Raw genomic sequence first — 23,477 nt, 5'->3', positions numbered from 1 at the left:
CATTCATAGTTAATTGACAGTAGGTTACATGCTACTTTATTCACCACATTTGAAGAAACATTGCTTTTTTTTTTGTCTGATAATTAGTTGTGTGCCAATACTTTCCATTACCTGCTTTTTGGATTGTAATTAAAGCATATGATATAAGACAATGTGACTGATTCAACTATTTCCTGGAAATGGCTGAAGGGAAAATTACAGGTATGAATCAGGAGTGGGAAAAAGAGATGCAGAGTGGAAAATCTATTCTTCCAAACAGGGTCTTAGAAAGTTACACAAGAGTGGGACACAGTGGGAAGGCCAGAACCCTTCTTGTGCCTCAAGTGGATGCTCTGAATGGAATAATTTAAAAGATGTGGGGCACTTTTCTCTGGGTGTGACCTCCTGTGTGGGGCCAAGATGCATCCTACACTTACATATCTCCTACTTCCTGGAACAGAAATGAAGCCAGAACATGGCATGTTTTCCTGCTGAACCTACTTCCGTAATCTATCAAATGGTTTATGTTTTATTTACATTTAGCCTGAATCTGAAGTCTCTTAAGACCTAAAGTGGGCCACCTTACAGATGACAATGATGCATTCTATTTCCTGAGTCAAAAGAGTTATTCATTTGTAGAGATCTGAAAAATGTGAATACAACGAAGTAGAAATCCAAAATAATATAGTCTGGCAGGCACTAATTCTCCCCACATTAGAACATATTAATTTTTTTTTTAGAGTGTACTGTGTTTAGGGCGCCTGGGTGGCTCAGTTGGTTGAGCAACTGCCTTTGGCTCAGGTCATGATCCTGGAGTTCCGGGATCGAGTCCCGCATCGGGCTCCCTGCTCGGTGGAGAGTCTGCTTCTCCCTCTGACCCTCCTCCCTCTCATGTGCTCTCTCTCTCTCTCTCTCATTCTCGCTCTCTCAAATAAATAAATGAATAAAATCTTAAAAAAAAAAGAATGTACTGTGTTTAAAGGTTTCCTTTACTTGATGTAGTTCAATAAAGGGGTCCAACCAGCCTTGGGAAAACCTCTTTCTCTGGATGAGGGGTTCAGGGAAGCCCTACACTATTAGTCAATGTGGTTTTCACTCTACTTGCCAGAGATAAACCATCTGACTTAGGGTTGGCTCTAGAATTATCTATCAAAATAACTTTTTTTTCCAAACAGATAAAATTATTTCTATTAAGTTAATATGAATAATGGCCTGAGACTAAGGACAAAAAATTAGGCAATCTATTTGTCAACATTCCCTGGGAAAAAAAATATGGATATTTTTACTTAGGCCTTATTTAGTGCAGACTATTAAAAGAAGCTGTTGAGAGTCACAATGTTGATTTCACTCATCATTATGTCTCCAATACCTAGCATAGAATCTATTAACACAGTAGATTCACAGTATGTGTTAAATAGCTAAAAAATATGTGTTTAAAAGTGAACAGTTTTCAGCACCCTGACTTATCTTATATAATACATTCAAATAGAGAATAAATGCATTTATTCTTCAAAGCATCAACTGCTTGTAAGATATGCTTGCCAAGGGGTCAGTTTCCTTTCAGAGAAGAGAAGCCATTAGCTTTGAAGAAGACCTTCTTGGATACAAATCACAAGACAGAATTCTATCCTTGGGAATGGGAGTAGGCCTTTCATTTGCAAATTTCCTGATGCTCCATTTTAAAAATAAGCTATTTTAAAAATGAGACGCTGGAATTTCAGCAGCAGTACTTCATTTTACAGATGAAGAATTAAAATCCAAAGACTATAATTATAACTGATATTAATTGACATTATGTATTTAATGCTTAAGACCCTAAGGTAAATCTATAAGTGTATAACCCAATCCTCACCCTGATTTTGTGAGGAAGGTACAAATTTAGCCCCATATGATACTGGAGGAAACTGAGGCCCAGAGAGGCTAAGTGACTGATCAGATGTCACATGGCTTCAAATGATGAAGACAGGATTTAAACTAAGGTCTGTCTGGCTCCAGAATTTAGGTGCTTAACCACTGTCCTTCACTGTCTCTGTGCTTTCTTGTCTTCTGAGAGTCACAAAGGTCTTTGGTAACGTCCATTTCTGGAATCGGCAGTTTCATGATACCGGGTCTTCTAAGACCTTAAAGGAAAAACTCTTTAACAAGTAGAAACGAGAGATGCCTGGGTGGTTCAGTCGGTTAAGCCCCTGACTCTTGATTTCAGCTCAGGTCCTGGTCTCGAGGTCATGAGATCGAGCCCTGTGACTGGCTCCATGCGCAGCGGGGAAGTCTGCTTGAGATTTTCTCTCTGCCCCTCCTCCTGCTTGTGCTCTGTCTCTCTTCCTTTCTCTTTCTCAAAAACAAAACAAAACCACCTTTAAAAAAGTAGAAATTATAATGAAAATGAATGAAAGTGAACTTTTTGAGGCGGTGGCCAGGGTACATGCACGAGGTTTACTAACCCTCACATCAAAGTGCTGGTTCTAGGCTTTCAACCCTTGGGCCTCTCGGGCAGCCCCCCTGGTTGATTTCCAGTTGCTCACCAACAGGCCTTCTCTATTTTAATCAGGTTGAACTCTTTAAAATTCCTCCTATGGAGTTTACATTTTCTTTTCTCTCTTCCCTTCCAGAAGCTGTCCTCCCTATCTGAAATACCATGGAAGAAGTTAAATATGGCCACAGATTTTTTTACAGCAATTCCCATAAAAAGGTGGAAGCTATTTCCCTACTGCCTTGAATCTGGGCTGACTTTGTCACTTGCTTTGACCAACAGGATGTGGCAGAAGTGACATCCTACAATTTCCAAGCCTTGGCTTCCAGAAGCCCCGAACCCTCTGCTTTCACCCTCTTTGAACACTGCGGTCATGAGAACAAGCCCATCTGTGAGGATGAGAGAGACCACAAGGAGAGGCCCAGCAGTCCAGCCATTACAGAACCCTTTACTGAGGCTCCAGACTATGAGCAAAGTTGGCCAGTTGACCCACCAACAACTGCAAACAAATGCAGAGTGAAATGAGCCATCCTAGCTGAGCGCTGCCCAAATTGCCAAGCCAAAGAACAGTGACAAACAAGTGACATCTTAACCCCTTAAGTTTTGGGTGGTTTGTAATGCAGCAGTAGATATGCTAACACATGCTTTTTTATTCCTTTTTTCCTAATATGTCTACCACCTTCTTGTAGACTGAACTTCAAAGTCACTCCTCCAAGAAATTTTCCCCGATGATAACTTGCCCTGAAAAGCCAGCCTCACTCAGGTTTAAGATGATGCCCTCTAAGGGTACAAAGACCTAGCTGCCTCCCTAAGTACTTCCCCCATCCACTGGCTGATGCCATTAAAGTTTAATTACTTACATAAAAGCATAAATGTCTATTAAATTTTAAGCGTCCCTGGAAGGGATAACAACTTCTGTGCTTTTGATTTTGCTCTTATTATAAAAGTATACAGGAATAGAAAGTGACCCTAACATCAGGTCACTTTCCCAAAGAGAAAAAAAATTTTTTAATGGTTTTGACCAGTTTGAATGTAAGCCTTTGAGGAGGGACATCAATGAGACAGTTATGTATCTAATTTCAAATGTTTAATTGATTAATCAAGCATACATATTTAAAATAACATTATATAAAACAACTTTTGATTTAGAAGTCTTTCTTTCTTCTACTCTTGCATTCCGTGAATGTATTTGATTCACATTAGCCATATGTGTCTAGTGGCAAGTACTCTCCATATCACTGGAGACACTTTTTGAGCCATCTGAGTTTTCCAGTTGGAAAACATCATCCTCCCTCACATCTAATTTGTACTTTTTTAAAACTATAATGCTGCCACTGAAGTTTTTATCACAAGCCACAAGTACCCATTCAAAAAACACTAAGACAGTGATTTGTCTTATTCACCCTACAAGTGTATATTCATGATCTTCACAGGGGAATCACTTACAGTATCACTATGTAAGGGACTTTCAGAAAGCTGGTTTATGATGACATCTAAGGCTTGCAATTTAGGGATCTTATTCCAAAGAACAAATTCATTAAATTCATGTTATATTTCTTTGCTCTTTTTTTTTTTAACCAAAAGGCCACCATAATCATCTAAAAGTTCATGATTTCTTTTTTTTTTCTTTTTTTTTTTAGAGAGGGAAAGACAGGGGTGGGGAAGGGCAGAGGGAGAAGGAGAGAGAGAATCTTAAGCAGGCTCCACACTCAGCCCGACACAGGGCTTGATCTCACAACCCTGAGATCATGACCTGAGCCGAAATCAAGAGTTAGACACTTAACTGCCTGAGCCACACAGGCACCCCAAAAGTTCATGATTTCTTGATGTCATTTTAAGCTAATGTGTTTTCTCCAAATAGTAGTTTGCAGTTCAAAAAAAGTCAGAGAGCATCCCATAACGCAGAACACCCTGGAAGGATCAGAATGTAAGGCAATTCCCCCTTTCTGAGGGAAATATTTTGGGAGAAAACCAAATTTCCTTATCTGATATATGTTAATAAAGGCTCATTCTAGAAATTTCAGACAATACAGAAAATAAGGTAAAAATTAAAATAATTGAAATGCTATAATTAGAGATCATCATTTAAACATTTAGTTCATTTCCTTCCAGATCTTTCTATGTATGATTATATATTACATTATATTTGATCAGCTCTATTTCTACTTAACATTATAACATAAGCATTTCCCTTATTAGAAACTCTTTGTAAGAAAGATATGTCATCATGTACTCAACCACCCTCCTATTACTATATATTATATTTATATATATATATATAAATATATATATAATATTTATATTATCTGGGGAAGGGCCAGTATCTCAAGCAAATACCAGCCCCTTATACCCCAGTGTACATGGTTTTAGATTCTTTTTTAAAAAACTTTATTGAGCATCTATCCATGTAAAATATATTAAAAATGAATAAAAGTCAGTTCCTGCCCTCAAAAGAGAGAGACCTGTAAACAACTGCACAATATATAACAGAGAGAGAAGATTTCATGGAGGAGTCAACATTTGAGGATTTGGGGGCTTTTATTGTTTGTCAATTGCTTATTTTTACGATATTAAGACTTAATTTTGCAAATGTTTGCCAAGTCAAGAGAAACCTACAGGAATCTTTCCCCAACTAGATTTCCCGACCACAGCACCTCTGTTCTGTGGAAATCAGCTGGACTTTGCCTTTATTATGCACCAGCTGAGGGTTTCCAGGACTGGGGACATTTCCCTGAGAGCAGATCTGGATTGGGGTCGGGGGGCGGGGGGGTTGGGTATTGCATGAGGGCACTTGGGCCTGAAGGGATGGGACAACAAGGAAGCCAGGAACAAGTGCAAACCTGAAAGGCCAGAATGAGCTCTGCTACTCCCACACTCACCAATGCCTTGCTTTGCATTTCCATGTCCCACGTGCACCACAGGGACACCTACTACCTGTGCTCTCTGGTTCTTTAAAATAGGCGTGCTTCATCTCCCTCCAACAAGTTCTGGAGTTCAGTGGAGAACCATGATATAACTAGTGAACCCCTGGCCTGGGTTTGAGGCCCAGCTCCATTACTGACTGTGGGTTCTGTATGACCCTGGGTAATTCCCAGCCTCTTTCGTGGACACACTTCTACCCAAACAACCCGACTCTCTCTGTGTCTATAGATATGGTCACAGGCAAGTGACAGATGCACCACTTCTGGCCACACTGACCTACAGATTCTTCACCTCAGATCTGTTTCTCACTTGGACATGGCACCTGTGATGTAACAGTTTCTGGCTGCCTGAAGGTGACGATACCGAGCACTTACCACAAATCACATAACTCAGTACTGTGGGTTTATTTGCTCCATGGCGTGGATCCCTTTCTGAAATGACCTTTTTTGTTGGTTTACTTGCTTATTGTGCATCTTCCTACTAAAATCCACCATGAGAGCAGGAATCTTGCCCAATGCTAACACAGTGTGTGACAGACACTAAAGATGGAACAGTGTGAAAGAATAAATGAACGTAGACTAAATGTGGCTACAGAAGATGGATAAGTATGACACAGCACGAGGTACTGGAGAAAGAAAAAACATCCCTGACCTCCAAAGCTCGCAGTCTAATAAGAAGAGAGGAAAAAAAAAAACAACAACAAAAGAATTGCAATACAGTGTGAAAAGCATAATCATAGATGTATATGTAGGAAAAGAGATGGTACAGAGGAAGGGACCTAGACATTTTCTGAAGGAAGTGATTTCTGAACTTAGTTTCAAAGAATTAGTGGAAATCTGCCAGGTAGGTAATGAAGGAAATCCTTTCAAGAGGGCCTCTTGGATCTCTATTCTGACCTAAACATTGACCTCATTTCCCTTCCCCATGGAAACTCAGGGTTAAAAATACCCTTGAAGATCATCTAGTTCAATGGTTCTTAAGGAGGACTTTACATTTTTGAAAGATGTCCACAAATTCTCTGATACTCATCCCTTCAGTGGAGCCTAAATCCCCTCCCCCTGAGTGTGGGCTGTACTTAGTGACTCATTTCTAACCAAGAGAATGTGGCAAAATGGTGAGGTGTGACCTCTGAGGCTAGGTCATGAAAGGTCATAAAAATGTGGCTTCCACTTCTCTCTCTCGGATCACTCATTCTAAAGGAAGCCAGTTTGTGAGGACACACAAGGAAAAGTCAGAGGCCTCTTGCCCACAGCCAGTGAGCCTTTCTAGAGATAGATTCTCCAGCCCAGTTGGGCCCTCCGGAGTCAACATCTTGGCTGCAACCTCAGGAGACCCAGAATTCCACACAAACAGAAACTGTAAGATAATAAATGTTTGTTGTTTTAAGCCACTAAATTTGGGGGTGGTTTGTTATACAGCAATAGATAATAAATAGGAGGCCTCAAACAATTTGCATTGATGGGAATGATAACTGTTTGTATCTACCCTATTAGAAATTAAAACTGAAGAATGTTAAAAATATTTGTGTATTAGCTCACTGAAAACAACAGTGATAAACATATATAGTACGTGTTAAGGTAGATAACATGTTTATGAAAAATCACAACTTTGCGAAACAAAAATTAGTTACAAGAATGGTATCATTGTATATTTTTACAAATCTTTTTAATGCCTAATTTAATGGTGGATAAATGGATTCTCATATATATGTCTGCATTTAATCACTTGTGAAATCACAAATCAGGTAGCTTCTGAGAAACTCCATGATAGACTTGTAAAACAGAGTGAAAAAGGTCACTGATCTCATCAAGTCTCTCTACAACACCCATGACTAGTAGATGCTCAGGTCACATGTGAGCATGCCAAGTGACTAGAAACTCCTAGTTCCCCAGAAATCCTACCACTCCCCCAAAACATCACCGGGATTGGAAAGATCCTCCCTCTGGCACCCTCCCTTTGCTCTCCCATTAGTCTGGTGATTCAGAATAAGTTTAATCACTCCTTTAAGGCTAAGACCCTTCTATCGTTTATTTTAAGGGTTATTCATAACTCTACAGTTTACAGGGTACTTTTGCCCATGTTCCCTTAAAAAAAAATCTTTAAAGTAATCAATTGAATTCGGAATGAATATCCCAAAGGATTTATCATGAGTAAGGCCCTCCTGATACTTTCAAGAACCTTATGATCTCTTACCAGACACAAATAGCCCTAGAGCGACTGTTTTCAGATATCAGACTGGCAGAACTTAACAGATAACATAAGGAATGGGATGGTAAAATTAAAAGAACACTGAAAACAATCAGTGCAACTTATCTATTTATTATTTTTTAAAGATTTTATTTTTAAGCAATCTCTGGCATCCAACGTGGGGCTCAAACCCACAACCCCAAGATCAAGAGTCTCACACTCCACAGACGGAGCCAGCCAGGCGCCCCTCAGTCAGTTCACTTTAAAACAGAGATTTCTCTTTTCTGCTTAAGGCACAGCCTTCTGATTGCATTAGACATCCAAGTCTTGTGTTTTAAGTTCCTCCTATAGCTTCCTGAAAGTTTCATGCATGTTTCCACATGCCTCTCATACATATTTGGGTTTAGCTGTTCACCAAAATTGTCCCCTAGGTCCCTGTTTAGAGATGACGTTGGAGATGACGTCTGCTGGTTTGTGAGAATGGAAAGACAAACTTTGTGGCTGGTTCTGAAACATATAAACAAGCCTGGAAACATTTCCCAAAAAACTATCCAGAGTAGAGAATAAAGTTTCTCTTCATGTTAACCCTAAACTCTGAGGAGAAAGAGCAGTGCTCGGCAAGATTTAAAACTTAAGTTTGAAATCCTCTCAGATCCACATCAAAATACTTGGCACTCACACACACAAAAAAGTACACTGTTGGTGGGTACGTAAATTGGTGCAGCCACTACAGAAAACAGTATAGAGGCTCCTCAAAAATTTAAGAATAAAATTACCAGATGATCCAGCAATGCCACTTCTGAGTATCTATCCACATGAAATCAGGATTTCAAAACGCTATGTGCACCCCATGTTCATTGCAAATTACTCACGATAGCCAAGACATGAAAACAACATGAATGTCCACTGACAGATGGAAGGCGAGAGAAAATGTGGTATATACATACAATGGAACATTATTCATCCATAAGAAGGTAGGAAATCCTGCCCTTGACATGGATGAACCTAGAGGGCATTATGCCAAGTGAAATAAGCCAGACAAAGACAGACACTGTATGATCTCACTGATATGAGGAAGCTAAAAAAAGAAAAAGTTGAACTCATAGTTACAGAGACTAGAATGGTGATTACCAGGGCCTAGAGGGGAAGGGGAAATGGGGAGACGTTGGTAAAAGGATACAAGCCTTCAGTTATAAGTATTGGGGATCTAATGCACAGCATGGTGACTATAGTTGATAATACTGTATTGTATACTTAAAAGTTGCTAACAGAACAGATCTTATGTAAGCATTCTCACCACATACACACAAAACAGGTAACCATGTGAAGTGACAGATGTGTTAATTAGCCTTATTGTAGTAATCATTTCAAAATACGTACTTATATCAAATCATCACAACATGCACTTTATCTTACAATTTTATTTGCCAATGGTAGTGAATATATGGTTATAAAGAAATCATCCTACTGTGTACTTAAATAATGCAATTCTATTTGTCAACTATATGTCAATAGATGGGGAAAAATAAATAATAGGAGAAAAAAGAAATAAAAGTGAAAACAAAATGAATTGAATCTGAAAGCCATTTGCTGATATTTTCAATGTCCCAATTCAGAAGGATCCATTCAGAATATTACGTTATGGGATTTATGGAACATAACATTGTCCCTGAAAAAAATTTAAATTAATATCACACAACTCAGGAAATTCATTCAGCTATTTCTTATCTTCTTTCATTATATAATAGAGGAAAGTTCAAGATTAGTATTTAACTCTTGATAGTAACAGCTAACATTTATTGAGCACTTATTATATCAAGGATTGTACTAAGTGCTTTTCACCTTTAGCTCATTTAATCCTAATAACTCTACTAAGTACCTTAGTTATCCCATTTTACAGATGGAAAAACAAAGTTCAGAACACAGACAGCTAAGTTCCCAGAACTAGAAAATGGCAGAGAAGGAACTGCAAGCAACCTATGAAATGCCAAAGTTCAACCTCTGAATCAATGCACTGTAAAAATCTAGTAGCATGATAAACCTTCAATACGTTTGTATTGGAATGGTGATTTTTTTGCAGTTTGATCTTGGAAAGGATGAACTGGGAACTGCCTGGCAACATCAGGAAAAAAAAAAGCCTTTGACTTGTCACAACATGCCTATGTGGAAGACCTTGAAATGACCTTCCAGGCCTCAGGAAAAATATTCACTTTAATAATGATTGAAGATATTTGAAAACTAACAAAATGAGAAAAGAAACAGTAAAAAATTTATTTGACTGCGTAAGAGTAATATTAATGAAAACATCTGTGTGCTTGCATATGCATTTATTGTACACTTCAGATTGCATAGATTTTGTGCATTTATTATATATGCTTTATTTTATAGCAACAAGTTCTTCCCATTGGACCTCTCAGACCACATTTGAGTGCAGAGAAGTGGCGCGGTATGGGCTTGGGTGCCTCCTCATCTGGGTCTGAAACCTGCTGCACCTTTTATTGGCTGTGTGGCTTTGGACAAGCTATATAAATTCTCTAACCTCAGTTTTCTCACCTATAAAATGGAGATTAAAAAAGTGAAGGATATGTCTTAAATCTAGGATTTAATACATGTAAAGCCCATGGTGTTTGCTAACTAATAGTATCATTATAATGAGTAATCAGCATGGCTATCTGATCGGTTTTGAAAACTTGGAACAGTTTTGCTTTTTTAATTAGAGGAAAGCATTGTCCTCACCTCCCTCTATTCTGCTGCTGTGTTTCTAATTTATAGTCTCACCTCCTCACCGCCCCCTCTGCTGGGACTTCTCTATCCTTTAGCAAATACAATAACTTGCTAAGAGAGGAAAAGAGAATGAACAGAGTCAAGGGCTAGAGTAAGTGAAGGATGAGAATAAAAGGTGGAGGCCATTTTTAAGTTTATAAAACAACCTCCACTGACACGCAGGCAGCGGAAATAGATCCTGCATCATGAACAGAGAGGGGACCGTTCTTCGTGAAACTTTCGGAGTGGAAGGGCGAAACGTTTACAGCAACGAACTAGCCAGGGATGGGGAGAACAGACCTGTCCATTCCGCAGGCAACACTCCTGTCTGGTCACACAGAAATACCCAGCGTCCAGAGACAACCACACTGATTGCACCATCAGAACAGTCAAGACATCTAAACTAGGAACAGGTGAACCCAGAGGTGTATTCTATGGGATTTTAAAAGACGGAACAGGGAGAACCAAGAGATACCATTCCGGGGCTTGATACTGGCCTTAAACGTGGGATATTAAACATGTATAAATCGGAGATAATAGAGACCATCAGCAAAGTGTACATAAACAAATTAAGTGCTCAGTAATCTTTGGGAAACTCTAATGTCTGACACTCCTTTTATTAAAGGGGAGGAGAAAGTAGGTCATAGGATCTCAGCTTAGAAAGGAGAGCAGGCTGAGCATCTGAGCCTGTTGAGATAAAAGAGGATGCTTCTGGGGGCCTGGAGGGCAGAGAAGCAGGGAATCCTCCTGAGAACCTGTATTGGGGTCTTCATGAAGCTGTCATTTGTGTTTAGAAGAGTATTTATTATGTTTGAGAATTATTATACAAGAACATTGTCAATGGCCCAACTTCTAATGGGTGGGTAGTTGGAGAAACACTTATCCTTGACTCACTGTTTGCTCCTGGGAATGCTATTTAATCTTTATCACTTTAATTTATCTGTCAATAAAATATGGGAAAAACTATGGCCTCACCCTGCATTTCAGAGATAAGAGAACCGCACAAGAGGGCCGGCGTCCATGAGAAGACTGCGACTCGGGCACGGATAAATTCTTCCCAGTCCGTGATGAAAATCTCCGCTCGGCCACAACCGCCTGTGGGGGAGGGAGGAGAGGGTTGTGAACTCTCGTGTGGAAATTCAAAACGTAAAAAGGAAGAAGAATGGCTGAGAGGACTCAGTGGCCTGAGGTATCAAAGGAATTTGAGACAAATGATGAAAAATAAGAAAATGCAAGACACCCTCATGCCATGTTCCTTCTGATAGGGACCCAGGCAAGTTTCCGCCCCCACAGTGGCCCTTCCTCTTAGACTCCTGCTCCTTCAGAGCAGGCCTCAGCACCTCTTGGGAAATTGGGCAATGCCACCATAACTGCCTGGCCCCACGGCCCCTTCACTGTGCCTTTTTTCTTCCCCTTTATGCCCCTTCCCCTTTATGCCCTTTTTCTTCCCCTATTCCCTAGCCAGGTTCCTGCCCTGCCTTACCCAACTCCATGTGCTCTATCACAGACTCCTGTGTCTTTCCTTTACAGAACTTAGCACAAGTTCCAATTATATGTTAGTTTACTGAGTAATGGAGGCCAGATCCATGTCTCCCGGGTTCATTACTACATTGTAGCTCCTAATACTGTTCTTGGCACATAGATGGCACTCAATAACATATTTTAAATGGTTGGATGAGCAAATGGCTGCCTGACCCCGCTAACGGTCTCAGGCAACCCACTCATGGTCAGGTGCAGCCTGTACCATTGGCGGGTTTGTTTATTGTCCCTAGGGCGTGGCACAGAGGAGAAATCTACTTAGGAGCTGAGTGCCCCCAGAAGGACTACTCCCCTAGGAAACAAAGCAGCCACTTCTCTCGGAGGGTTCCTATGTTGCCACTATGCCACTGTCCCTCCCCGGACCGCAAGAATAGGAATAAAGCACTACTCTTCAAAAGGAACCTCCCCCACCCTTCAACTACCACCTCCCTACTAGAAACACCTGCAAGCATTTTCAACCGTCCACTCCTTCTGGCCTGCCCCCCATGCAGACAAACACTGCGTGAGAGGCCAGCAGGCCGGCTCTCCTACTCCCCTGCAGTAGCAGGTCCTCTTCAGATAAAAGGAAATGGCAATATGTTCAAATTAATTTTAAAAGGATTCTGTGATTTACAGTGATTTCTAATAGCAAAAACAATAAATGTTTTTTTAACCAAAATAATCCATCCCATATTAGTTTTGAGGTTCCTGGATGAGATGCGCTAAAATAAATAGTCTCTTTCATGCTAATGCAGCAGCTAAGGTGAAATGCTCCCAACACTGATCTCTTAAAACATAGGTATTTTATCCAGGTCCCACCCTAGATCTTTATTCTCTAGATCTCCTTTATGTTCATCCTCAAGAAACATATTCACATTACCTAGTAAAAGATACAGAAGGTTGGCATGAATTTTTCTGATTGACTTTGTCGCTTCCACATGGTTGCTTCTTCACCTGTTACATTTTCTGTTCAAATATATGGAGTTCATTTTTGAGTTTCCCGATTTGGGCCTCAGATTTTGGCATAATTTCTTGGCATGGAGAAAAAAAAAATAACAATTAAAATATATGCTTGCTCACAGGTTATTCTGATCCTGAGAATTGTATTTGCTTCTCTTTAATCCTCCCTTATTAAGTATACTTCTAAGAAGTGACTTCATGCATCTTGCAACACACCGCACCCTTTAAATTGGAGGCTTCGTTGGAGCGCTGACTAAAACCCTGCGCTTCTTTGCATAATGCTCCCCGAGCCCTTATATTAGGAAGAAGATAGGCATCTGCCAGTGCCTCTTATCTTATCAGTTCCCAAAGGCACAAAGCATGACCCACATGTTGTGGGCTCTCTATAAATGCAGGAAGACCACTGCCATGGAATCAGCTACATTTAATGCCATTTTAAACTGTTGTCAACTTTGCTCCTCTACTTACAAAGCCACCCGCCACCACTACAGAGATCTCCTGGGGCCCTAGGACTCAGACCCAGATCACTCTACCCTCGGTTATTACTTTCGCACCTGTGCGAGAGCATCTTAGCAAAGAGGCTTCTGGGTGAAGTCACCTCTTCTTCTCATAACCACTCTTCTCCAATATTAATCCGTCTTTTTTTTTAGTCTGAGAGAAATGTGTCTAGCAAAACTTCAATTTTTTACTAGCTCCAAAAAGAGCTCTCAGAACAAGGATGTCAACCTGGATTAAGAACATATTCAAGCAAATGCAAGTTACATGATTTTTCATTTCTTTTACCCAACTTTAGCTAGGAAAAATACCAGGAAGGACTAACAAAAAGAATGAAGATTATACTGAGTCATTTACTGGAATTCCATGATTCTTTGTTATTTTTCCCTTAATCCTGGCCTTTTCTCAAATATCCTTTACTAGTTCCTCTCTTTGACTCCTTTTTTTAATGTATTTTTAATAGCTAATGCTGTTAAATTGAGACATAATTTACATACCATAACTTGACATGTTTTAAGTGTCCAATTCAGTGATTTTTCCATACTACCACAATCCAGTTTTGGAACATTTCCATCACTCCAAAAAGGTCCCTTGTGTGCATTTCTTTCTTAGCCAGGAGCTTAGTCTTGGACCACTGCTCTTTATAGTCACATCGTAAATGATCTCATCTGGTCTCCACATTTTAAATACCAGATGTATACTTATGACTCCCAAATCTATATCCCCACGCTGAACCTCTCCCCTAAACTCTAGACTCATCTCCTCTTAGATGTATAATAGGCATCTCAAACTCAGCATGCCCGAAACTGAGTTTTGATCTTTCCTAAAGCTGCTCCTCCCACAATCCTACCCAGTTAATAGTAATTCTTTATTCCAGTTGCCCATGCCAAAACCCTGGGAGCCATCCTGACGCCTCTCTTTCTTCACACCGCAACACCCAATCCACCAAGAAATCCTATTGGCCCTACCTGTAAAATACGACCAGAATCCAGCTACTTCTCCTGCCGACACTGCTAACAGCTGGGTTCAAGCCACCACATCTGCCCCCTGGATAACTGCCATAGCCCCATTACTTCTCTCCTGCTCCTATACTTCCTCCCTACTTTCAGTCCTCAACACAGGAGCCCGAGTGATTCTTTTACGTTTTAAACCAGACTACGTCATGACTCCACTCAAAACCCTGCAATGGCTTCCCATCTCACTCAAAACAAAAGCCAATATCCTGACAGTGGCTCACTGGTCCCCATATGTGCTCCCCAGGAGCATTTGTGGCCCCCATAAGACCTCAATTCCAAGTACTATTCCCCTTGTTCACTCTGCTTCAGTTTCACTGGCCTCCTTGCTCTTCCTCAAATACACCTGGCTCAGAACCTAAGTACCGATTGTTTCCTTCTGCCTACAAGACTCTTCCCCAGGAAACTGTTTGCCTAATTTCTTTATCTCCTGGAAGCCTTTCCTCAAGTCTTACTTCTCAGTGAAGCCTACCTCCATCACCCTATTTAGATTAGATTAGATTAGATTAGATTAGATTAGATTAGATTCACCCCTGCACTCTCAATCCCCCTTACCTTATTCTACTTTTTCTTATTGCATGTCATTTTCCACTCTTTAACTTGATAAGCTGCTCTTAAATTTAATAGGAGAAAGCAAAGGGCAAAGAAGAGCCACAATAATATTGAAGGAGAATGAGGAAGGATATTATCCCCGCCAGATATAAAACTTACTATAAAGCTTCAGTCATTAAAAGGGTACAGCAATGGTGCAAAGATCGAAAAAATAGGACCAATCAAATAGGATAAGGGCCCAGAAATAAACCCATGTCTACATAGGAACTTGGGATATGACATTTTATCATCACAAATCATGGAGAAAGAAAAATTATTTAATAACTTCTGCCAGGACAATTGGCTTTCTATTTGGAAAAAGATAAAATTAGATGTCTATTTTACATCATACACAAAGTAGATTCCAGAGGGATTAAGAGGCTAAACACAAAAAGAAAAACTTTCAAACCTTAGAATAAAATATAGGAAAATATATTTATGACATCCTGGTAGGGAAAGTTTTCTCAAAAAGACAAAAAATGCACAACCATATCAAAACTAAAAGGCAACCTATGGAATGGGAGAAGATATTTGCAAATGACATATCCAACAAAGGGTTAGTATCCAAAATATATAAAGAACTTATACCACTCAACACCTAAAAGAACAAAAAATTCCAATTAAAAGATGGACAGAAGACATGAGCAGACATTACTCCAAAGAAGACATATAGATGGCCAATAGACACATGAAAAGATGGTCAACATCATTCAATTCGGGGAAATGCAAATCAAAACTACAATGAGATATCACCTCACACTTGTCAGAATGGCTAAAATCAAAGCACAAGAAACAACAGGTTTTGGTGAGGATGTGGAGAAAATGAACACTCAGGCACTGTTGATGGGAATGCAAACTGTACAGCCACTGTGGAAAACAGTATAGAGGTTCCTCAAAAAGTTAAAAATAGGGGCGCCTGGGTGGCTCAGTTGTTAAGTGTCTGCCTTCGGCTCAGGTTGTGATCCCAGGGTCCTGGGATCGAGCCCCGCATCAGGCTCCCTGCTCAGCGAGAAGCCTGCTTCTCCCTCTCCCACTCCCCCTGCTTGTGTTCCCTCTCTCACTGTGTCTCTCTCTGTCAAATAAATAAATAAAATCTTTTTTAAAAAGTTAAAAATAGAACTATCATATAATCACTATGCACTACTGTGTATTTACCCAAAGAATACAAGAATACTAATTCAAAGGGATACATGCACCCCTATGTTTATAGCAGCATTATTTACAATAGCCAAGATACAGAAACAGCTCAAGTGTCCATCGATTGATGAATGGCTAAAGAAGTGCCATAGATAGACGATAGATGATAGATAGATAGATAGATAGATAGATAGATAGATAGATAGATAGAGGTGAGACATATATATATAATGGAATATTACTCAGCCATAAAAAAAGAATGAAATCTTGCCATTTGTAAGGACATGGATAGAGCTAGAGAGTATAATGCGGAGCAAAATAAGTCAGTCAGAGAAAGACAAATACCATATGATGTTATTCATATGTGAAATTCAAGAAACAAAACAAAGGATCATAGGGGAAGAAGGGAAAAATAAAATAAGATGAAATCAGAGAGGGAAACAAACCATAAGAGACTCTTAACTCTAGGAAACAAACCGAGGGTTACTGGAGGGGAGGTGGGTAGGGGGATGGGGTCACTGGGTGATGGACATTAAGGAGGGCACTTAATGTAATGAGCACTGGATGTTATATGCAACTGATGAATCACTAAACTCTACCTCTTACACTAATAACACACTATATGTTAATTAATTGAATTTAAATAAAATAAAATAAAATTTAGGGGCACCTGGGTGGCCCAGTCAGTCAAGTGTCCATCTCTTGATTTTGGCTCAGATCATGATCTCAGGGTCATAAGATCAAGCCCGTGACCGGCTCCATGCTGGACATGGAGCCTGCTTGGGATTCTCTCTGTCCCTCTCCCTCTGCCCCTCTCCCCCCACGCTCATGCATTCTCTCTAAATAAACAAACAAATAAATAAAATTTAGATGTTGATATATATGCATAAGCAATTAATTTACAGAAAGAGGAAATTTATCTGGCCAGTGTACATATGAAATATGTTCAATCTTACTAAATGATATGTAATTAAAATGATAATGATATTTAACTGGCTCCACATAAAATAAAATAATAATAAAATAATAATGCAAAGTATAATTCATAAAGATGTAGGGGGAAGTGAAACTTATACACCATGATGGGGTACGTAAATTGGTCTAACAACTTTGGAGAATAATTTGGCAATATCTAATAAAGCTGAAAATGTATGTAAGGTACAACCTAATAGGTTCATTTTTAGAAATGTACCTGGAGAAACTCTCAATGTATACACACAAAATTTCATACAAGCATGTTCATTGCAGCTTTGCTTGTGATTGCAAAAAATAATGGGAAATAATTTAAATGGCCATCAACAAGAGAATGTATAGATAAATTGTGATGTGAGATATGCATTAAATTCATCATAACAGTAAATTTCAAAAACATCACTGTGAATTTAAAAAAACAATGTGCAAAACCATATATTGAATAAAATATACATTTGCTAATTTTTATAATACAAAATATCACTTATAAATATAAACATCTAAAAATGTAAGCCCACATACATGGAAAAAATACATATGCTTTGTAGTAGATTACAGAAACAGACACAATCTTCCTCCCCTTCTAGAAATCCCCCCCCCCTATAATATTTACCACTGCTTCCACCAAGAAGCAAAGTCTATTTTCCCATCTCTTCATTCTGGTGTCTTTTTTGACACTCACCTTCACCAACAGATTGCAACAGAAGCAATGTGTTGCCAGAGGCCCTACACATTTCCATTCCACTTTCCCTCTTAGAACCTTAAAACAAGCCTGAGCTAGGCTGATGAATAATGAGCAACCCAAGGCCAGCCGATCCGATCGCTTCAGCCGACAATCAGCTAACCACTAGACACATGATTAAGACCATATCACAACAAGCCAGCTCCCTGCTGACCTGCCAGTTGACCATAGACACATGAGCACGCCTCACTAAGATCAGCCCCCCTTATCTCATATCAGTACAACCAACCACCCAGCTGAGCTGTAGACTCATGAGCAATAATAACTGATTGTTGTCTTAAGCCACTAAGCGCTTGTGGTAATTTTTACACACAGCAATAGCTTAAGTGCTGCATACACCATCTTCAGAACAATGACCTCTTAGGAGAAAGGGAAGGAAAGAGTATTAAGGAGAGGCAGACACCTTTACCTTTTACACTGAATTTTTTAAGGATCTAAAATCCTCAAATCCTGTGTAAAATCTGGATGGCAGTAACTTGAGAGTCTGTTATATTATTTTCAGAATTACTCTGAATGCTTGAAATGTTGCCTAATTTGTTTAAAGAAGCATGTTACTATTCTTTCAATTTTTGACATATTCATATGAAAAGAGTAGAACAAGACATGATTACAAGATTTGTTTCATCACTGGGATCTCAGTGATGACTGAGATCTGACTTAGCTACACAGAAACTTGGAGATATTAAACCTTGACTTATGTTCCTGACCTCATGAGCCACCATGACTCAGACTGACTAAATATTATGGTCACATCTCATTCTCTGGTGGCATATAAACACGAGCTATGAGAAAAATATCAAACTCTCAGTTAATCAAAACTCAAGACACATATTTTCTTTCATGAAAAAAGAAATCTATTTTGAGAGGAAACAAAGACAAAATGTTATCAAAGATATTCTTTGATTTTCAGATTAAGTGCCAGCGTCAGCACTGAGTCAACCTAATCTTCTCATGTTCAGTATTGAGGTAGGAGAGTAGCAGTACACTTCTGAGAAATATTTTCATCAAAGGCCGAGATAAAAATGGGTTTCTATTTGATCATCATTTTACCAAAAAATTAATTTCACTGGGCATCCCATGTGGTCATGCTCCTTTTATTGAAAGACTTGTTTCTTTCTGTTCTTTCTTTTTTTTTCCCCTCTGGTTCTTGCTAGAATGTAAGCTTCACACAGACAGGCATATTTGCTGAATCACAAGGAAGAGGGTTTTGGTGACGATGAAAGAATGCACGTGAGGCCCTCAGAGTTGACCATGGGCATTGCTTAGCTAAATTAAGACTGAGTTCACCTATAGCCAATAGAAGTATCTGGAAGATTTGAACTTCTGCATTGACTTCTGTCAGGTGTAAATTTTTTGAAAATTTTTGAATAAAGTTAATTATAAGAAAAAAATAGAGTTGTTTATTTCAATTTTGCTGCAATATAATTCCAAGATTAAAAAATTTCACACTGTAAGAGGATTGGGAGAAGAACTTATAAAGACTCTAGGCAGAACTAGATCTATCCATTGTGTGTCAACTATATACAAATTAAAAAATTAAAATTAAAATCTTTACTATTACTTAAAAAAAAAAAGACCCATCCATAAATCCCAAGTCCCTAGTGCAACCTGCTGAAAAAGTTCCACTAATCTTTACATACCAAGAGATTTCTAAGGAGCTAGTGTTCCTGGTTTTGATAGGATCCTTTCACCCTCAACCCCACAATCTAATTAAATGAAAAACCCAGTCTGTACTAACATGTTGGGTGAAAACATAGCAAGCAATGACCAATCTCTCTGCCATTTAGAGCCAGGAATACAAACACTTCCTTTACATGGAAAGTAATGGATAGAGTGAAACCAACATCATTCCAGGTGGCAAGAGATGAGAAAAGGCATTTGTGGCCAAAAGACAAAAGTCAAGGGAGGGGATTTGAAAGAGCCTGAGGTGAGACAGACAAAACAAAGTAGGAAGTGTATGCTCTGTGGCGAGTCAAGTCACATACAAGCCAAGCCAGCAGAATAAATCAAGGCTAACCCAGAGCTGAAAAGGAATCAATCTCATTTATAAACAGTTGTAGGACTAACCCTTTCCAATTTACTTATTTATTAAATATGTTAAATGCCCTCTTTTCTTTCTGCTTCTTCTACTGTCCATAAGTGCTTATGATACAGTTTGTTATCAGCTTTTTAGGTTTAATTTCTGTTAAAGAATGACAATAGAGTTTCAAGAATAGTAAATCTGAAGGCCAGTATGGCAGAGGGAATCAAATCACACAATCACCCATCTCAATATTTGAGAAAACAAAAATCAAAAATATGCATCAATAATACTTAAAATGGAAATAGTGCTTACTATGCATTACCTGGCATTATTCTAAGGACTTTATACGGATTAACTCATTTGATAATATAATATCTTTGTGAAAACCAATACTACCATCATCCCCATTTACAGATGTAGAAACTGAAGCACAGACCCTAGGTGTAGTAATTGGTAGACCTGAGACTTGATCCCAAGCAGTCTAAATCCAGAACTTATATCTTTAACTTATATACTACTTATATATATATAAATCCAGAGCTTAGATCTTTTAACTTATATACTACTCTGCTCTCAAATAGACAAAATAGGCATGTAAGCAATGTGAAAACAAGAAGAGAAAAAAAAAAGCCCTCAGGTACCAGACAAGGAAAGAGTCTAAGCTTATGTCATAAACTGTGAAAAGATAAATCTAAAAAGAAATAGAAATAAAAGGAATTCAGAGGGTCTAGTAGTCCTGTTTCTAGTCACCAGAAACAATATTAAATATTTTGAGTCAAACAAATCCAGAAAATTCTTGCTAACACCTTTCTCCTCTCTCCCCACCCCACCCACCCCCCAATTCAGAGACATGTAAACCGAAGGAGTGCATAGGCTTGGTTAACACTCCAGGCTTTACCATTTTCCAGGACTCCAAAATGAACTAATGTCTGAATCTGTCCAAGAATAAAATGCACTCCCAAACAGTTTAACTAATCTTTAGTATAGAATATTTAACAAAATCTCAGATGAGAGAACGGGGCTCAGGTCTTCCGATAAAAACTGCATGTAGTTCTAATCTCATTATGTAGCTCATAAACTGTATTCTGAATGAAGAGAAACAAATCTCAGATGAGGTGGAAAGTGTCCAGAAGAATGCACCTACATCAGAGCAAACTAAAGTTCAGTCCTCATTGAAAGATAAAAATTCACGACTTAGCAATGACAAACACATACACACACACACAGGATCAAAAAATAAAATAAGATTCAGAAATAACTTGTTGAGTTAAGAAAACTAATTGAGGACCAAAACCTCACCACTGGAATAGGAGTCCACACACTATGACCCCTGGAACAAACCTAGGACACCACTTATATTTATAAAACTTTATTGGAACATGTATTGCCTCAACAGCAGCATTGAGTAATTACAGCAGAAATCATATGGACTACCAGTGTCAAATATTTACCAAGGGGCCCTTTACAGAAAAAGTTTGCCCACACCTGCATTAGAAAATTAATATATCACAAACAAGCTGGCCCTCCTGTCCTGGGCTCTTCTACCCCACCTCTGTGCTTCCGCTTTCTGGTTACACCCTGAAACTGAAGGCACACTAGTGTAAATGCAATATGATTTGGTGGCTCACACTTCTGGCCTTCAAACCCAGCCCCTAAGAACTACCATATTATTATGTGCTTTGAAAAATGTACACTTCCCACCCCCAACTTGAGCCAAACATCTTTGATAATATGCAATTGTAATATCCAACATTTATTTAGCACTATATGCTAGGTACTAAAACAGAAAAAAAAATGATAAAGGTGGAATACAAATAAATAAAATTTAGGTGGTATTACCTCAGTGGATAATACTCCCTACTGTATAATAATCCTCTTTTATTGATCAATCTAAAAATAAGAAAATGAGGAAGCAGAAAAATTAGGCTCCATGTTTATAATACTTTACTTCTGTAAACATGTTGTATTGGAAGCACCTTTGTAGTAAACATTTTAGTGATTCATTTACATTATTAATGTTCAGAAAAAGGTATCAGGCTGCAACGCTGATTATTGAAGATTTAGAATTCTTTCAAAAGGTTATAAAGTACAGTGCAAAATTATATGTTACTACTTTAACCTTGGTTAGAAATAAATAGCACATTTTATTCTCACTGGCCATTGGATTGAAATTTACAAATTTGAGGATAACATCCCACTGAACTAGCCTACTACTATCTCTTTAAACCCCCAATTCAAGCTTTCACAGCTCCCCTGCATTTCTTATTACTGAACAGATCTTAAGTTTACTTATTTGAAAATAATTATAAAGTCTCATATAGAAAGTAATTTTTGTTCAGAAATAAAATGTCTCAACATGCACATACATCACTGTAATATTGTCACTATTTTGTATATTCTCTATGATCACCACATTTCGATTTTAATTGCATTCAAGCACCGAAAATATGTCAGAGTATACTTAGACATTGTTAACTAATCAAACATTGCATCATTTATTCTTCAAATATTTATCCAGCCCAAACTATGCTCTCCAGGCACTAGGCAAGGTGCTGGAGACCCTGTTGAATAAGCCCCGGAATTTCTGGAATTAAAGTCATGACTACAGATGAGCTTTTCCGAGATGGATATGTAAAACAGGCATGGGAAAAAATTTTCTTCTCATGTGAACTCTGATCATTTGGTGGTTTTCTGAAGGGTTTTTGAGAATTCTAGGATAGCATCAGGGATGAGAGGAAATTGCCAAAATCAATTTGCAGTGTCTGCTATTGGGCACGTGTGATTTGGTTCATACTGTATGTTCATGATTTCTTTTTGCAGGAAAAAAAGGACCAAGTATGGAATACTGGATATCATTATTGATGATAGGAGTGAAAGAAAGAAAAAAAGCAGCAGAAAACTATTCCATAGCAACAGCAATATCATAGACACTAAAAGGAAGATAGTATACAGGAGGAAGTAGACAATAGTGCCAAATGTCAAATTCCTCGAAAAAGGATGTTTGGCAAATTGCAGTTCATTAGTGACTTTCCTGAAAGCAGTTTCAGGAGAGTGAAGGAGTAGAAACTTAAGTACAGAGGCTAAAAAAATAAGGAAATGGATATAATCAACATTTTTCTAGAAACCTCAGATCCTCACACTTCACACTGCTCCTAATATATAAAAATGTGTATTTGGTTCTGGGATGATTTCTTTATTCATAACTATCTACCCTGAAATTGCAACATCTAGGCAGTGTTCATCTGGTATATCCAAATCTCCATGATACCATTTTTCTGTAACCCATAATTCTAGAAGCCTGTCTTATGCCATGCTGATGCTACGCTCATATACCTACTTTGTCTTTTTTTGCTAAATTTTTTACTTCTATTTTTGCTAAATATCATCTTCTGTTTCAATAATATGAAATATGCCATTACTATAAAATATTTACAACTCCCAGGATATCAGATTAGTTCTCTTCAACTGAAGTTCAATAATGAGTTTGGCACCGCTCGGCATCAGGGAAATCCAGATCAAAACCTCAATGAGATATCACCTCAGACCAGTCAGAATGGCTAAAATTAACAAGTCAGGAAACAACAGATGTCGGCGGGGATGCGGAGAAAGGGGAACCCTCCTACACTGTTGGTGGGAATGCAAGCTGGTGCAACCACTCTGGAAAACAGTATGGAGGTTCCTCAAAAAGTTGAAAATAGAGCTACC

The 23,477-nt window shown here is 38.7% G+C and overlaps 1 long non-coding RNA gene across 1 annotated transcript; it reads left to right on the top strand.

Annotated features, from left to right (window-relative positions):
- Nucleotides 1–6,589: 6,589 nt before the first annotated feature.
- LOC114222878 (uncharacterized) lies at nucleotides 6,590–12,869 on the top strand. The gene is made up of 3 exons (XR_003612029.2): nucleotides 6,590–6,729; nucleotides 9,947–10,004; nucleotides 11,309–12,869. It is a non-coding gene; the product is annotated as an uncharacterized LOC114222878 (long non-coding RNA).
- The last annotated feature ends 10,608 nt before the right edge of the window (nucleotides 12,870–23,477 follow it).

The sequence above is a fragment of the Eumetopias jubatus genome, unplaced genomic scaffold (assembly GCF_037043125.1).
Source record: "Eumetopias jubatus isolate StellerSeaLion01/CBP00866 unplaced genomic scaffold, mEumJub1_p1.0 scaffold_12, whole genome shotgun sequence".
Taxonomy (NCBI): Eukaryota; Metazoa; Chordata; class Mammalia; order Carnivora; family Otariidae; genus Eumetopias; species Eumetopias jubatus.
The sequence above is the reverse complement of the archived record's forward strand: the minus strand, read 5'-3'. Positions and strand labels throughout refer to the sequence as shown.